This window comes from Myotis brandtii, unplaced genomic scaffold (genome assembly GCF_000412655.1).
Source record: "Myotis brandtii unplaced genomic scaffold, ASM41265v1 scaffold228, whole genome shotgun sequence".
Lineage (NCBI taxonomy): Eukaryota > Metazoa > Chordata > Mammalia > Chiroptera > Vespertilionidae > Myotis > Myotis brandtii.
The window spans coordinates 2,090,085-2,109,721 of record NW_005358567.1 but is presented as its reverse complement, the minus strand read 5'-3'; positions in this window follow the sequence as shown (position 1 = coordinate 2,109,721).

Below are 19,637 nucleotides of genomic sequence, written 5' to 3'. Positions count from 1 at the left end.
TAGCCTCCAAAATACTTGCCAGTAGGACTAAGCATTACCAACATGGGGAATTTGGTCAAATGTATATTTCCCTCCAGAAACAAAGAAAATCAATGGTCAAAATTGTTAATGACTTTGACAACACACAGTTACAAAAGAACATCCCAAAGAATGTGCAGGGGCTGGAAGTACCAACATCTTTTTTTTTTTTTTGATTTTTTACAGAGAGGAAGGGAGAGAGATAGAGTTAGAAACATCGATGAGAGAGAAACATCGATCAGCTGCCTCCTGCACATCTCCTACCGGGGATGTGCCCGCAACCCAGGTACATGCCCTTGACCGGAATCGAACCTGGGACCTTTCAGTCCACAGGCCGATGCTCTATCCACTGAGCCAAACCGGTTTCAGCTACCAACATCTTAAGAGCAATTTCAAGTTTCTTTGATGCCCCTTCCCCATATCACATGCAGAGTTCATGTGCTTTTAGACAAGAATATAAAACGATTATTCACACTGAGGCATAAGAGGTGAAACAGCTTAATGTGTCCCTCTTGGTATGGATTATCATCCCCAAAATGCACCAGGACTAAACCCAGTTAAATCTGTAAAAATGCACAGTGAGCTGACAGGTGAAGCGGGTCACAAAATTCTCTGGGCCCTTAAAATCTCATTAAGTTCATATGCCTCCTCTCTCTATATATATTTAGGAAGCATCCCATGGAAGAGAAGTCTAGAGGAGGCTAAGTCAGAAGTCTGTTCATCTTCTTCATTCAATTAATTTCATTTCCCAACTTCAATTTTCCAGGTATTCAGTAATTGAAAATTACAATTCAGTCAAGTCCATAGGATGTATGTTATGGATTGACTATCTCCCCTTTTCTCTCTCTCCTATCTCTCTCTCTCTCTCTCTCTCTCTCTCTCTCTCTCCCTCTCTCTCTCTCTCTCTCCTTCCCTTTTTCTCTTTCAGTGAATTACCTAGGTTTTTTTTTTCCTAGCATCACATAGACACGGTTTGGTCTAAATTTTGCATGGGGTCAACTTATTTTGTAAACCTGCTATATGCTTGGCAAATCAAAGCTGCACTACCCACTGGGATTTGAAGCCAGAAGACTTGAAATCCAACCTCTCACTTCTGACACTTCATCGCCTTTGGGAAAGTCATTTGACAAAGATGATTCACTGACAAAGAATAAACTTTGGTCAGTTTCCTCTGCACTCTCTTTCTGATTAAGCCTCAACATTGGGCTCCAATGCCATTCCTTGTAGAATCCAGTCTCAGCAAGAATCCTGCTAAGTCAGTTTATTGAGAAATCCCTTCCTCGGTATCTGATCACCCTCAGTATCTGATCTATTTCCTCATCCCTCACCCTTGGTATCTGATCACCCTGGCCTACCTTCAGTTAGAATTTGTCAAGTGAAGTAAATTTAGCCAGGATCTCCCCTTAGCCCGAAGGCTTCTTGTTAGTAATTTTCTATCCACCGAAACCCCCTCCCACATTCCCTGTTCCTTGTCTGTAATTCCCACTTGTTCTTGCTGTTTCTGATTTGAACCCAGTTAAATATTGAACCCTCTTTCCCCCATTACACATTGTTTCTATAAAATGTATCTTCACTGCTTTAACGTCTGTGTTGCTCTGATTTTCTTTAACACACGTACCCTCTTTGAGCATCAGAGTTTTTACTTGTGAATAGAAATAACACCCTCTATAAAAAAATCTTTGGTTAGGCTCAGGTGAGAAACTAAGAGGCATTAGACTATTGTTAGCTGCTATGATCATTGCAAGTTCATAAGCCCTTTCAGAAGAGCTTCAAAATTTACAATGTTTTGAATTTTAAAAAATTCAAAATTTTCAGCTGAAATTTGCTAAGGAAATGCATCTTAAGTGTTCTCACCACAAACAAAATGGCAGCTATGTTAAGTGATGGATATGTTAATTGATTGTGGTAATCATTTCACTATATATGTATATTATATCATTACATATGTATAACTTAAGAAAATAAAGCTAATTAGCATCCTGAGTATATATGCCAATTATTAGATTCAGTGGAGTCTTGGATAGCATCTCATTGTTAAACATATATTTATTAGTGAAGCAAAATGGACTACTGTTCCCACTCAGTGGGATGAATAAAGACTATCTCTACTTTTATGACAGTTTAGGACAGGTTTTACTCACAATTGAATTACAAAAACTTTCATTTCAATAGCTTCTCGGATTTTGGAATAGATGATGAGAAATGGCCAACCTGTATTCTCACAACTTCAGTATTTAATGCCATTCCCCACTTTGGGAAGTCCAAGCAGTTTCACTTTTAAAGAACATTTATTAAATGTCTTAATGTGTGAGGCACTGAGACCTGCCATCCAGTTGTGTGAAAAATAGAAGAACAAAAAGAGATAAATTGGACATCATCAAAATAAAAAAAATAAAAAACTTTTGTGCATCACAGGACATTCTCAAGAGGGAGAAAAGACCACCTGCAGGATGGGAGAAAATAATTGCAAGTCATGTATCTGACATGGATCTAGCATCCAGAATAGATAAACAAAGGAAGCTCCAAGAGCCGGAGGCCCGTGGAAAATCTGCAGTGTTTGGGCCCCTCGACAACTGAGTTACCACAATTAGGTTATTGCGAAAAATGATAACAACTAGAAGATGAGAAAAGGGAACTGCTAAATAAGAAATGCTTTTTAAGAAGGAACTCTTACCATTTGCAACGGCATGGATGGAACTGGAGAGCATTATGCTAAGTGAAATAAGCCAGTCAATGAAGGAAAAATACCACATGATCTCACTCATTCATGGATAATAGAGACCATTATAAACTTTTGAACAATAATAGATACAGAGGCAGAGCTGCCTCAAACAGATTGTCAAACTGCAGCGGGAAGGCCGGGGAGGGAGGGGGGTAAGAGACCAACCGAAGGACTTGTATGCATGCATATAAGCATAACCAATGGACATAAGACACTGGGGGGTAGGGGAGGCCAGGGGATTGTCAAGGGCGGGGAAAAAAAAAAGGACACATATGTAATACCGTTTGTAATACTTTAACCAATAAAAAAAAATAAAAAAGAAAAAAAAGAAAATTACGAGGCCAAAAAAAAAAAGAAATGCTTTTTATAGTTCATAATTTTGAAATGCCTCGTACCCCTGCCCTGAGTTTATGTCAATTCCAGAATACAGTCGTTCATCCAGCAACAATGGAAATCTCATCGAGTTGATAGGCGGCTCTGCTTGCGTTTTCATTGTTCCTCATTTAAGCATCACTCCCACTCTATTCTTCCCAGCTTTTTGTGCCTATTGTATACTATATGAAGCCTTTCCAAATAACCTTTGAGGGAAGCAGTGTGACATGCTAAATTAAACACGGCTCCAGAAACGTTTGTTTTAGGCAGCAAAACAAACTCAACTAGACAAAAATAATGCCGAGCCCATCGGATCTGAAACCATATTTCTCCTTGTCTGCATGTTAAAGGGCCATAATGTAAAAGAATGGGAATCACTTGGTGAGCTGCGAGGAAATAAGCTGCAAATCGCAGAGCTGGCCAGTGAATGTTGAACTTGGTGGGAAGTGATGCTACTGCAATGGGTGGGGAGCTGAGCCTTCATTAGAGAGTCTCATTTCTCACTCATTTCATTCCCAGTGATAAAGGCCAGTGAAGTGGATCTGGGTAATTGCAAACTTGATTGCTACAGCCGTTTAGGACAAATGAAAACTGCTAATACTTTTTTCCTTTCTATCTCTTCTTCTCTTGATTTTTTGTTCCATCCATGGGATTTTCAGAGAGCGTTTCCAAACTATTGGGAGGATCAAACTCTTTAGCAGTTTGGACATTTCTATGGCCTGTGGGCACCAGTGCAATTTTCTCTTTTTTAAATGAGATGAGATAGTGTCAGCAGATGATAAAGCAGAGTTGGTGCTCTGGTGGCCTAGATATCACAACCCTTTCTACTGCCAAGAAACACACACACACACACACACACACACACACACACACACGCGCGCAGTAAGAGTTTCTTCTTTTATACGACCCAGTACTATTCCATTGTGTAAATGTATTGCAGCTTTTTTATCCACTCATTTACTGATGGGGGACTTGGGCTACCCATCAGTAGGAGAAAATCTTACCTTTTGAAACAACATGGATGGACCTGGAGCGCGTTATGCTAAGTGAAATAAGACAGTTAGAGAAAGACAAGTACCATATGATTTCACTTATATGTAGCATCCAATGAACAAAATAAACTAACAAACAAAATAGAAACAAACTCATAGATACAGAGAACAGATTGACCGCTGTCAGAGGGGAGCAGGTTTAGGGAGCTAGGTGAAAAAGGTAAAGGGGTTAAAGGGAGCGGGGACTCATAGACACAGACAAGAAATGGTGATTACCAGAGGGAAAGAGGGGTGGGGAAGGTAGAAGAGGGTAAAGGGGGCTAAATGGTGATGGAAGTAACTTGACTTGGGATGGTGAACACAATACAATATACAAAGGATGAACTATAGAATAAATTCAGTAAAAAAGAAATAAAAATTTAGAAAAGCCTCATAAGAAAAAAAAAGAAACAAAAAATCTCTACTTATCTAAGTTGAGGCTCCATAAGGAAAAGAGGGAGGCACAGAAGTTTTTCGATATTATTGGCAACAGAAAATAGACTTTAAACCCATTCACATCAAAGGTGTCTCTTCAACTGCATTCAAGGCTTTTTTAAAAGTTAAAGATATCACAATTTGATAATCACGCTAAGTAGATTTTGTGGGATTGCTCCAATTGTCAGTTTTTCTAATTAAACCAAGGGAAATAGCCCCATTTTAATCTCCTAGCAGTAACTAGCCAGTGTAACCCTGATTCACGGTTTTATAGGTAAGTGTTATTATTAGCCCATTTTCCAGATGAGAAAATTGAATCAAGGAGTGGTTAAGTAATATGCCAAAGTCAGAAAGTGGTAGAGCCAAATCTTGCTCCTTAGGTTTCCAAATCTGAGTTCTATTACCTCTTGCTATACTCTAGGCTGCAGACTAAAATCCAGATCACTTGCAACTCACATCTCTCCTCATTGGTTGAGTTCTGACAGGTCTTTTGAAAAGAACGCTGAATTTCACTATCAAGGTCAAAGTCCATAAAAAAGATTTATCTTATGCTGATGCCAGCACTTCCAGTTGCTGGAGGGGAGATAGAGACATTTTCTATTGAAAATGAGTTCCAGATTCCCTTTTGCCTCCCTAATTCCTTAACTTTCAGACAGTATGTTCCAGACTCTCAAAATCACTCAAAAAGAGCAAACGAAATCAAAGAGCTAAATTGGGGGGGGGGTGAGAGAGAGAGAGAGAGCTTTTGAATTCATTTTCTAAACCCTAGAACTTAAAATTCCAAAATTAGTGTCACCCCCAGAAGAGTTCATTACCTCTCCTTCTCTCACATGCCAGGAGCGGGCACAGGGTTTGTTTCCCCATTGCCAGCTGTTTCAGAAGCCTGAGGCCTGCTTCACCTCTAGGGACGTTTGCTTTAACCTTTCACTCTCTCTGATTTTATCATATAGCCATGTAACTAAATTCCAATAGTCAAGTTTCAAGGGCAGGGAGGCAAGGGCTGGGCAGTTGCATGTCGCCCAAGCAGATGGCAGACACTCCTGGAACAGTGTGCTCGGATTCCATCTTGCCCAGCAGGTATGTTGAGTGCTCGTTCAACACATGGGGCGAAACGATAGAGTCAGTCTATCTGCCTAAAGAATGAAAGCCTCTTCACCTACTTCCGGGAGATAAGGGGCAATGTATTTTGAATGTACACTTTTATCTCTCCTTGGCAGTAAAGATGGTTTCCATGTGATAGCCAAACCATAAGGTAAGCAAAGCTAATGGGTCTGATTTGGAGACAGCATATGGACCCCTGGGTTCAAATAAATGCATCCTTTCTTCTTCCGTTGCCTAAAGCTTTTCAAATGTTGAGGAAGAGCTTTGAGGATGGAGTTTAGAGATGCTTCCTCAATTTGTTTAACTGTTGCTAATAGCCAGGTGTTATTTCAACATCTGGTGGAAGTCTGTTTTAAGATTTTACTAAGAAGACATCGGCAACATCTCCAGCCTTGTTAAATTAACAATGTGTTGGGGAGGCCGGAGTAAAATTGGGGTTACCTCCACTGCAGGAAAATCTGTAATTAGTACAGACTGTGGAACGAATGTGATACTATGAAACAAAAACTTCAATATATTCATACCTTTACCCAATTTTCCCAATTATTGGAAGTGTACAAGCAAGAAGATATATATATTGCCTTATGTACAGTACCAAAAATTAATTGTAATATTCTTTATTGTTTAAATAAATGTTGGCACATCAATAACATAGAATATTGTGTTCTAAAAGCAAATTTCATAAATATAAATTGAAGTAGGATCCAAACCTGTTTAAATATATTATTCAATTTTTTTTTTAAATAAAGAATATACACACAGATATGAAAAGCATAACATTAGGTAGCTCTGGATGGTGAGATACAGATAATCTTTATTTTGTATTTTATGTGTTCTTTAGATTTTCAGCAATAAATATATATGATATTTACATACAGAGAGAAAGTCATTTACAAATTAATACCATGCCATTTTCATAGCTATCTCAAATCTATGCTTTTATTTATAAAATGATCACAAACAAAAAAGCTGGTCTCGTCATTGCATCAGAAATCCATCAAGATAATATTTGGCACAAATATAAATGTCAAGGTACTTTTCTTTTTACCAGTTTTTATTTTAATGTCCCTTGCATTTAATGGAAACATTCTGATTTTCATCAGCTGACTTTTAAAAACATGACAATATATGACACCAAGTCAGTTAATTACAAGTAACATTAATATGAAATGAGAAATACAATTTTGGGACCATATACTCTTAATATCTCACACAATATCTAACGGTATAGTGTCTTTGTATTTTTTAAAGGCATTTCCCCCACAATTCATTTCTTTAAAAACCTGCTACACAGCTCAGTCCCCAGGTCTCCAAGAGCAACACACAGAGAGGAATTCATATACATGGACTTATTCTCAACGCATCTCTGTAATGGAGGTTAAGTGGCAATCGAAGTCACTCTGTGGCCGAGCTCTTAATAAAGTGCAGGTCTCTGTATCTCAGGAAAGGTTCTCTCCAAGGTGGTTTTGGTGAGAACACAGCATACTCGGAGCTGAATATTTTTCATGTTCTTCTAGGAAAAGGCAAGGAGTTTGAGCAGCACTGCAAAGAATACTAATAGGTCCCCTGGCAGAAGCATTTTTAGCTTTGCTGGAGGTTTTCCTTAAATCTCCAAAGGACACAGTTAAATTGAGATTCTAGAGATCACTTGCTAGGCAGTTTGGTTTAAATGACTTAATGGAGCATCCTCAGTGGCTTGACATAGAACCTCCGGATATTCTTCACCCGAGCGTGACTAGCCAAATGGCACTCTATTGATGCCACCAAAAGATTTGTCATCTAGGATGACCATGTTGGCACCATTCCAAGTTACATCTGTTCCCTGGCAAAACGATGCTGTGTGTGGGGTTGTAATTTTATCACAGCCTTGCTTAAAACATTTCATTTATATATATGCAGGGTGTCCTAAAAATGTATACATACTTTAAATAATTATTACTTCCAATGGGTTAAATCTGAAAAGAAAGACATCATTTGAGCTATTAAAAATGTATTTGTATACATTTGGGGGGGGCATAATATATGACTTTGGAAGTCGTTAGCCTATCTATGCAAATCCTCAGATGAATTATCAATGGAAAATGTTATTTTTTTAATGTGTTTTGAGTTCAGATGTATCAATGTAAATGTCTGGAATTCATTTGCTTTTTCCCTTCATGTAGTTAGTGACCTTTATCGCAGCCATTGCATATCAGCTGACTTGGGCTAAAACCTTGACTTTCCCCTAATTGTTGTCATGTGGTTAAAGTTAATTTATATTCGCAGATTAGAATATGACATTCCTCAAGAAGACCAAATCAAAGGGAAAAAAGTTCCACAACTTCAGAGTCAAATGATTTTAGGGTGTTATTATGTCAATCAATGGCCGAAAAATACTTGAATCTCTTTTCTTTCCTATATTTAAAAGTTTGGACAATTATATACTTTACAAAGTGTTCTCCCTGATATTTCCAGTACTCAACTGGCACCATACATAGTTATTACAATATTATTGACTATATTTAATATGGTCTACTTTACTTCCTTGTGACTATTTTGTTACTATCAGTATATGATTGTCTAACCGTTGTGCTATATACCTGAAACTAATACTGAATGTAAACTGTTATTGAAAAAAATTTTAAGTTTGGAAGATTTGAGAAGCAGAAATTGTTTAAAATAATAAGAAACAAAATGCCTTGATAATTTCTGGGGTTTTTGTAAATTATTACAAGTATTTTTATGATATTAGTTTAGTTATGTATTCATTTTGAGAAAATTAATTTGATATAACTTAGCACAAACAAAAAAACCCAATGTTCAACTCCTACAATTAGATGAAGATAATATTTAAGTTGAAGCCTAATAAAAGCCATGATCACTTCTTTAATTTCAAAAAGGTTTTATACTACTTTCTTAGGAGAGTGACCATCTAAAAATAAAGACTGCTTTTGTTTGATTAATCAGATGACAAACATTGCAAGAAGATATTTCTCGGAAAATATTTTCTGCAACAACAAAGAAAACGTACTTCAAGGTGGAAATGCTCATGGCTTCTAAAATAAAACTTTCTATCTTGGATATTCTTCAATGAAAAGGAAGCATGTCAGGAAATACAAGCCTTCCCCAGACAATTAGAAAAAAAGTTACCCACCAGTATAGATGTTACTTCATAGCAGAGAATTTAATAGTGCTATTTAAAGATTCTCCAAATATGTCAGCACAAATCATTAAAACATCTTCTGAGTTAAGATCATTAAAAACAGAATTCTGGTTGACTTTAAAAATGTTTATGAATCTCTAGTAACATTAAACCTATTTCAGTAATACTTTGTTTTGCCTTGTGTCTAAGGAATACTTGATATCCTTTGTTCATGACTTGTCTTATAAACAGCTAACTTAATTATCTAATCTGGATAATGTTCTTGGTGTTGTTTAGAATCTCATATTTAAATAAAAGGGGTTTTTTTTGGTGGTTTTTTTTTTTTTAGCTGTAGTATATGTGAGCTCCTAACTCTACCCGGAAAGTGTGTGTAAGTAGACATGTAAAAGAGGACAATGTTTGAAATTCCTCTTATTACTGAGGAGAAGTGAGAAGTATTGATTAATTTTAGAGTTAAAGTCAAATATGCATGCTGAGATTTTCAGAGAACCACTAAAAGAAATAAAAATAGAACACATATCTTCCAAACCAATTGCAGTAGAAAAAACACACACACACACAAAAAAACCTCATAAAAGACACAATTTAAACATAAGAATAGATGAGATAAAAGGAAAAAGAAAAACGAGAGCAAGAAAATAGACAAAACAGAGCTGGTATAACTATATTAATTATAATCACAATAGAGTTTAAGACAATAAAACAAAATATTTCTCTGAGAAAGTAAGTGGGTCATACATAATTATAAAAGTCATATCTCATCAAAAACATGTAACTATTCTAAAATATGCCTATTTAATAATAGTCAAAATATGACACAAATGACAGAAATTGAACATGCCCAATTATTTAACACATTATCCCAATTATTGATAGAAAAAACAGGCAAAAAAAAGTGGCAAAAGATAAAATGGAGATAACTTTAGCTCAATCTGATGGAGTTACATAGAATTCTGTAGAGAACAATTAGGAAAAACAAAAACAATACTTGTTTAAAACAATTAACCCAATTTTACTAAACTATCAAACAAATCACAACAAATACCAAAAAATTAATATGTTTCATGCTGTATTCTCTGACTTAAGTGAAAACAAATTGGGAATAAGTCATTAGTAATATCTATCTATTAAATAGATATAGACATTAAAAATAATTTATGGATCAAATAAGATATGAGAATTAAATTAGAAAAGTTTTAGAGCTGAGTGTTAATTTAAAATTATATACTAAAAATTAAGGAAGGCAGCTAAACTAGTACATAGAGGAAAATACATTTTATATAAAAATTTTAAAAGACAAAATTAAAAATTACTACAGGGACTACAGCAAACTAACATTTACTATGGAGCATGTGTAGAGGACTTGAAGCAATAAAAAATAATAAATAAAATGCATGAACAAATCAATGAAAAGAAGCTCAAACATAACAGGAATCAAGGAAATATAAATTAAAACCAAAATGAGAGACCATTTCCATTCCTGAGATAGACAAACATTTAAATGTTTTATAGCAGGAAATGGCAAGAATGTGGAAATGAGAACTTTCATATATTCCTGGTGGTAATTAAAATTTGTATAAACACTTTGGAGACCAATTTGGTAATATCTAGTAAAGCTAAAAATAAAAATTGAATGTTTAATCTAGCAACTGAAATCCTACATATAAATCTAAAGGAATTTTCATTCATGACATAAGATATTAAAATAATGTTCAGTAAAAGAGATTTCATGATACTGAAAAATGTAGGACAGCTGAAATGTTCATCAATATGCTAAAGTAAAATTTAAATTCTTATATATTTGTAAAATACTGAGTTTATACAATAAAATATTAACTGTGCCCAGCTGGTGTGGCTCAGTGGTTGAGTGTTTACCCATGAACCAGGAGGACATGGTTCAATGCCCAGGTTACAGGCTCTAGTCCCAGAAGAAGATGTGCAGGAGACAGCTGCTTTCATCACTGATGTTTCTACCGCTCTCTCCCTCTTCCTTCCTCTCTGAAATCAATAAAAATGTTTTTAAAAATATGTTAACTATATTTTAAATGAATTAATTAAAACAACCCTCCTCAAATATAATCTTAGGCACACAAAAAAAGCAAAATGCAGAATGATTCATAGAGTTTGAAAACTTTTAAGTTTAAAATATGCAAAAACAACACTATATACTGTTTATTGTCACATGTGAATACAGCAAATATTTGAGAAAGGAAAGAGGTTAGTGTAATAGGTGAAGTGCACAAGGGCTTCAATTATATTTTAATTTTTTAATGAATAAAAGATCTGAAGCCAATTTAGGATAATATTAAGATCAGACAAGGCTAGTTGATGGGTACACAAGTACATGAGTACTCCTGTTACTACTTTGTACTTTCCTGGGTGGTGAAATAATTTATAAATTTAAACTATTTCTTAATACATAAAAGAATAAAATAACAAAACAAAACATTGTACCATCAACTAGGACAAAAATACATTTTTCCTCAGAATACAAGAGAATATTTTATATGTGTATAAGGTGTACGTTATAAAAAGAAAAATGACTTATTACCTTGGCCCAAAACATGGTGCCTTCTTTACAATTGCTGACACAATTCAAATAAAGATAAATGAGGATCTGAAACTGGACACAAAATTATTAATGATATGAGAAGGCTCATTAAATTTTATAATGAGGAAACGTGTGGACAATATTAGCAATTTTATTATGAAAGAATTCATCTTAAAATGATTTGGCTAAAACTAACACAGTAGAAACAAAGTTCTTGCTTTGGCTCTGAACTTTCTGTTTGATAGAATCAACTTGACACCGTCCTCACACAATAGTCAAAAACTTAATCCAATGTATTTTGTGCTACTGAGAACAAATGTAGTTAAAGGAGTTCATGGGACAAAACACTTTGTACAATTTTGAATTAAATTCTGCCTTGAGACACACATATCTAACTCATTTGTTTTCTGATTATCCTCTTGGTTTTCAAATTTCTAAAGCTTATAAACCAAGAGACCAATGGATGAAAAGAGGAGAGAGAGCATCGGCAGCAGATTCTGAAGTTACTCACTTCAGGCTAGTTCTTTCAAAGAGCCATTATATCATCAAAATGTGGGTCAAGTGATTTCTGCTCAAGTAAATTGTTACCCAAAATAAATACACTGGGGCTTTCTGGAGGAAACTGTGGAATAGAAAATTAGTAATTAGTACATTTCCAGATTCTTACATCATGTCTAAAATGTCTGCTTTTACACTTAGGATTCTGAAGCCAGACTTCAGGGCCGTCGTATGTCACATTGAAGTAATGGGCCCGGTGACAGGGACCGCGCCAAAATTCCCCCTGGACCTGGAATTTCTGTTCACGTCACTCCTGGAGCACTGTCTGTGGGCAGAATAGTCTACATGGGTGCCCTGAGTTCAAAGTAACTGGCAAGTTATAAAAGAGAAATACAAATCCGGTACCTGCTTGCACATGGTGTAAAATCTACTCACTCAAAAAGTATTTTTTTAGGTTCTACTATGTGTTACAGTCTCTCTCTGATACTGAACTTTAGACTCTCCTCTGAACCCTATGTCATGTCCTCAAGCCTACCTGGCCCAGTTACAGCAAGAATCCTGCTCAGTGAGTTTAGAGGGAGTCTCCCAATGTTGATATCTGATCTCCCTGGCCAGGTCTATGGGAAGAATCCTGTTAAGTTGGCTTAGCAAGAATACTCTCCTACCCTTGACATTTCTTCTTAGTACTTTTCTATCACTAACCCCTCACCCTGATTCTTGCCTTGCTCTATTCAGAATGGAGCCCAGTTCCATACTCAGGTCTCTTATTTATTGCAATAATTTCTAAATAAAATGTCTTTACCATTTCAACTACTATCAGGCTCTGATTCTCATTGGCAGGGCGAAGTGTTGTGCTAAGTTCTGAACAAAATAACTCTTGTCCCTACTTTCATGGATCATTGAATTTACTAGGAGACCATCATTAAACACAATCACAGACATAAATGACCACTTAGAGTCAGTGTCCTTGATGTCGTTCTGGAGGCTATGAAGGAGGCAGATACAAGTTCTTATCTCTATCTAGTCAACAAAGGTTCAGTCTAAGAAAGTAAACCAACCCGAAGTATTTAGGCAAAAAGGGAAAGGAGGTACTTAGGAAATTGTAGGAAGAATTAAAGGAGCAGAGAAAGGGAAGTGACAATGGAAGTATCAAGATCAAGAGCGCATCCGAGTGACTGTCTCTGGGAATTAGGTACACACTGCTGCACTGCAGCCTCCATCCCATCCCGACTGTTCTAGACACGCATGTCTCAATGACCTTGCTAGCTGAAATGACACAAGGAGGGCCTCTGCCTCATTTCTGCCTTTCAAAATGTCTGAGTAAAACCTAACGGTGAAACCTAACTCCCATCTAGACCTCTAGCAACATACTAGGAAATGCATGTTTAGACTTAAAACTTCTTTAAAAAAAAAAAAAAAAAAAAAAAAAAAAAAAAAAAAAAACTTAACTTGACCTACCAAAAAAAAAAAAACACAGAAAAAACAACAACAAAACAACAACAAAACAAAACAAAACAAACAAACAAACAAAAACGTCTTTATTGCAGCAGGGCACCCAGAAGGGTATAGGAATGAATGCTGAGAGCCAATTGACTATTTCCCTTTGGCTGCTCAAGACCTGGAACTTAAAGAAAAAGCAATTTTAATTTTAACATGAGCTTGCCTATCATAGAGCAACTATTCTTTCTGTAAATAGAAAGAGGCTTATCCTCTCCCCAAATTTTATTAGTCACTGTATCCATAGCTGGGTTATCATTATCCTTCAGCTCCAGCCAGAATCCTAACCTGATCATCTGTAACTTAAGAACCAAATTAGAAATATCACATCTACACTAATAAAAGAGAAACATGGTAATTGGCGTACGACCGCTACCCTTCCCATTGGCTAATCAGCATATCCTTATGCAAATTAACTGTCAGCCAAGATGGCGGCCGGCAGCCAGGCAGCTGGAAGCGAACATGAGGCTTCCTTGCTTCAGTGACTGCAGACTCCAACGTTCCCCGCCTCACTTGCCAGCCTCTGAGTTGCAACTCTGAGCAACTATGTACTATGTTGCAAATAAGAAGCTAAACAAAACCCTAGAAACCAGCTTTCAGCCTGCCGGGATCTCAGAGCTGAAGTTATACATTGTTTCGATTATAGAATGGCAAACAAACCAGATACGAAGCCTCAGAGCTAGAGCCAGAGCTAAAGCTGGCCCAGAATAAAATAAAAAAAGAGAAAAAAAAGGAGCGGTTGGGAGCTTCAGTCAACAACCGCCAGCCTGAAAGCAGCCCTCAGCCCCTCACCCAGACTGGCCAGGCACCCCAGTGGGGACCCCCACCTGAAGGGTGTGTGACCAGCTGCAAACAGCCATCATCCCCTCATCCAGGCTGGCCAGGCACCCAGTGGGGACTCCCACCCTGATCCAGGACACCCTTCAGGGCAAACCAGCCGGCCCCCAGGCCTCTATCCTATATAGTAAAAGGGTAATATGCCTCCCAGCACCGGGATCAGCGTGACAGGGGGCAGCGCCCAAACCCCCTGATCGCCCTGCAGCTCTGTGTGTGACAGGGGGCGGGGCCACAACCTCCCTATCCACCCTGCTCTGTTCGTGACAGGGTGCGGCGCCCCAACCCCCTGATGGGCCCTGCTCTGTGTGTGACGGGGTAGAGCCATAACCTCCCCATTGGCCCTGCCCCGAGTGTAACAGTGGTGGCGCCCCAACTGCCCAATCGGCCCTGCTCTGAGCCTGACCAGGGGCTGCACTTAGGGATTGGGCCTGCCCTCTGCCACCTGGGAGCAGGCCTAAGCCAGCAGGTCGTTATCTCCCGAGGGGTCCCAGACTGGGAGAGGGCACAGGCCGGGCTGGGGGACCCCCCCTCCCTACCCCCTCGAGCACACAAATTTTTGTGCACCGGGCCTCTAGTTTTATATAAAATTGTAGGGGAAAATAAAAGAGGTAAAAAGGAAACAGAGCAAGGAAGGAAAGAAAATTCCTTATTCTGGCCATAGCTGGTTTGGCTCAGTGGCTAGAGCATTGGCCTGCAGACTGAAGGGTCCTGGGTTTGATTCCGGTCAAGGGCACATACCCAGGTTGCAGGCTCAATACCCACTAGGGGGCATAGAAGGCAGCTGATCAATGATTCTCTCTCATCATTGATGTTTCTATCTCTCTCTCCTTCTCCTTTCCTCTCTGAAATCAATAAAAACAGATTTTTTTTAAAAAAATAAAGAAAATTCTTTATTCTGAAACTGAGCTCAAAACCACAATTGTTGTTTATGACACCTATGTCATCTTCTCATTCATTTAGCTATCGACGTCAGCCAGCACCATAACTAGCCAGGGCATCTTTGCCAAAGTGATGTTACAACTGAGTCTTAAATAGTTTTAAAGGCCAGTTGCTTCAGGAACCTCGTGGCACATGACAACATAAGTAAATTTTATTGATTTGAGTCCATTTTTTAATATTTTTACTATAAATGAATCCACTGCTCAAAAACAATGTTATATGGGTCACTATGATGCTACCTCATTAAGGCAGTCAACAGATGCAGAGGCATGGTGATGAGAAAGGCAAATCCATATGCAGAATAATTGCCTGTTCCAATATGAATACATAATTACCCTCCCCATGTGGAAGGAATCTAGTGCCATTGGCTGTCATCAGATAGATTACTAGAACCCTAGTGAGTGGTACAATGTGAGAGTATCAGCATTTGTCTCTGAGATTGTCAGCCTGGGTTATAAGTATCAGCTACACCCAATAAGCCATGTTGTTGATTCTGTGTTTACCTACATCCTTGTTGCCATGAACTCTTTATTCATGAATGCATTGATCAGGCTGCTGAAAGAAACTGCTTACCAATCATATAATGGGTCATTGTATTCATGTCATTATTGAGAGAGTCCTCAGCTAGGAATGTCTTCATAAGAGAACTCACATAGGGCATTAATATCCATATAGGCCCTGCCAGTTCTGAAAGGTCCCTCCATATATCTGTTCCCCATACCTCCTATTATCAACCTTCCAAATTTTATCCATCTTTCCAGAAACCTTTGTTTTTAAGCAAGGTAAGCAACAGATGTACTGCTGAAAGATCTTCTCACTTGAAGATTTCTCTTCTCTAGTTTTTTTTTAATATATTTTATTGATTTTTTACAGAGAGGAAGAGAGAGGGATAGAGAGTTAGAAACATCGATGAGAGAGAAACATCGACCAGCTGCCTCCTGCACACCTCCTACTGGGGATGTGCCTGCAACCAAGGTACATGCCCCTGACCGGAATCGAACCTGGGACCCTTCAGTCCGCAGGCCGACGCTCTATCCACTGAGCCAAACCGGTTTTGGCCTCTTCTCTAGTTTTAATGGTGAATAGGTATTGATTGAAGAAGTGGCAATGCAACAAGATAAAACCCATTGGGAGAGCAAACCATTGCTCAAGCAACAAATTGGAGCATTCAGGTAATCTTATATATTCTGTCTCCAGTTGATATAGGTGTTTTGTTGCATAAGCTCAACTTTACGGTAAGGTGATAAAAAACATAACCAAACTTATTAGCGTGATCACTTTGTAAGTTATATAAATGTCTAATCACTATTTTGTACACCCGACACTAATATAATATTGTACATCAAGTGTAATTGAAAAATAAAAATATGTAAATAATAAATAAACACATTAATTGTTGCATGATCACTTGAGGGGCCAATGGTCAAGTGTTTGGCTTCTCTCAGCATCTGTTAGCAAGGCAGGATATTTTTCTCAAAAGGAGATTAATAATTTCAGGAAAAAGACATGATTTGTTTTAAAACCCCAAAGGTCTACATTATTAATCTCCTATCAGATTTGCAAGATTTTCCAAACTGCATGGCCATCTGCCTCCAACACTTTGGGCACCGTTGAGCTTGCTGAATCGCTGTGATCACCACGTGGCAGAGAGAACAGCTTGCACCACAGCCTGGATAAGCTGAAGATTCTACTCTTGTTCTGGAACAAACTGAAAACTCACAGATGTAGTGATTACTTGGTAAAAGTATTGAAGTAGCACATCCCCAAATAGGATCTGTCGCTTTCAAACATTCAAGAAGCCCACAAAGAACTGGGACTATTTATTTGGCAGGGATAATCGCACATGCCCCCACTGAACTCCCAGAAATTTGAACAAGATATCAGTTCCTGAATTTTCATGAAGGATTTTCTCCTACCTTCTGGCATGTGAATCCTGAAGCTGTCTATAGCATTTATTTCCAGCTCTTCAATTTCAGTCACTTGATGTCATTAAATAGTAGAGCTGTGTGACATCCTCTGGTACAGTGAGATAATCAAGGGCCCTGGGAGTAATTCGTGCTATCACCCTGAAACATGTTAATTAAGATGAAAGCAAACCACTTTGGTGTTCTTTGCTTTTTGAGATAAAAGTAACTAAATTTCTAGGTTAATGGCTGAATATGAGATGTCATAGTTCAGTTGATTTGGTTTCAGTAGAGACCACATCTTCCATAACAGTAGCAACTGGAGTCACCACTTGATTAAGTGTACATTGATCTGATATTTTCCAAAACCTGCCAACTTTTTCATGGGTGAAAGAAGCAAATGAAATGGGGCTAAGACAGAAATCACCACCCCTATACTTTAAGTCAGGGAATTGGGTATGTGGCTGTATTTGACACTCCATTGTGATCATTAAAACCAGGCTTCTATTTGTCTTACCTGTGCTATTTCTTCAGTTGTACAATTTAATATAAGTTAAATTGATTGAACGTCTATTTTACTCATAAAGTTATGATGAGTAATTGTCTACTCTTAGAAAATTGGTCAATTTTTGTCCTACTACTTTATTTTTGATGACCATGTCCTCTCTGAACTTGGCCAAACTGTTGTCTTTTGACCTCTGTCACTCCAAAATTCCATCATCCCCATTGAAACATGAAGCTCATTTCAAGGGTCTACAGCTTCATCTCTGTCCATAAGAGAACAGCCCTCATCAATGTATTGATAAATGCCTTGGTAAAAGAAATACCCTACGGACTCTCTTATGAGACATAATTAGAGGTTAAAGTGAGTCACATGATAGATAAATTACTCCAATGTTACTATTTCCCTAAGTCTCAGATTCTACAATATGTCAAGGAACTCCTTCCCTCTCAATTTACTTTTGTGTGAGTCATGATTGAGTCCAGTTTTTCAGTCAACCAACCCAGAAAGCAGCTATCATTCAGGACTGCTTGGGCAAAAACATATTAGGTGCAAACTCTGGTAGGTGCACCTATATTGGTTAATTTGGACCAATGTATGTATGATTTTTCCAATCTGCTGCAGTTCCCTTCAAATCCAATGCCACACATACTCCCCAGGTTTTTTGCTGATAAAAACAACAAACTCTTGCTAATTTTTTCATGTCTTAGCCTTTTCCTCCTGGTGCACACTTTGACCTCTACTAACACACTGGGAGCCAATTCTAACTCTAGGTCTGAAGACAGTGAGTTGGTGAGATTAGACCATGAGGAGAAATGGCATCCCTTACACATTAGTTACCTCAATGGAATTAGTTCTCCAAGGAAGGAAGAATGAGAGGCTTCTATTAGCAAGGTAATTTAAATGGATTTGGGATGTTCAGTATAGTCACAATAATCTAAATCCACCTAAAATTCACATTCAAATTCTCCTAATCATTCCCAATCAATGCCATAACTTTCACCAAGAAAAGACCTGGTGAGGCTATGATTTAGCTCAAATTATAATTGAGCAATAAACAGGATCAGACACTCTACATTTTTCCCCCAATAGCAGCCCTGCAGCTACAAGATATATATTTTAAAAAAATATGGGAAATAGTCATGGATGCTCCCTAGGCCTCTGAGTTGCCTTGAGCAATGTATTTAAAACCCAGAGATTGTTATCTTTTTCTACACTCTTCAGTTCAGCCAGAAAAAGTTAGCCTACCCCACAATTAGTATATTTATATTCCCATCATAAAATTCTATTGAAGAAATCACAGTCCACCAAAACCTTGGCTTTGTAGGTATTTCATGTCATGTGACCTCAGGCAATAATTTCAGTAGCTGATTTTTTTTTCCTTTCGATGCAAGCCAAGAATTACCAATGTTCCATTATGCACTAATAGGTGTGTCTTCTCTTTTATACTCAACCAGGTTAGGCAACAAATACCAAAGTTATATCTTTGAGTAAATAGACCACATAGACCTGCAACCAGTTTTGGTACCAAATACTTTATCTGACATGATAAAATGCAAATAAATAAATAAAAAGAAAGGAAGAAAGAAAGAAAAAGAAAAGAAAGAAAGTGATTCCAGTTATTTTAAGCAGGAGGAGATTTAATGCAAATATTAGATTGCACAAAATCAGTGAAATGGCTGAGGGAGGAGAAATCTGAGGCCACCTCCTACACTGTTGTGTCCAAGGTCATTCTGCTATAACCTTTATCCAGTAATCAGGGCTCTCCTGCTACTGCTCTTGACCCCTGTAAAGTCAATGGTTGGACACTGCAACACTGATGATGGATGGCTACCTCGCCTGACTCCCTCTTATACTTAAGCCCAAACATTAAAGAGAAGGTAACCTCCACTTCACTTCTGCCATGAAAATGTTGCACATGCGCTTATAGTGGGCAGAGCCTAATTCACATATGGAACCTTATAGGCCAAGGGGTCTAGCAAATGTGGTTGATTCCTCCTGGAAAGAAAAGTATCCAGAAAAAAATTAGGAATGATGAACACCAATCAGACATATCTAGGGCATTGTCTAAAATATTGACTCTCGCCG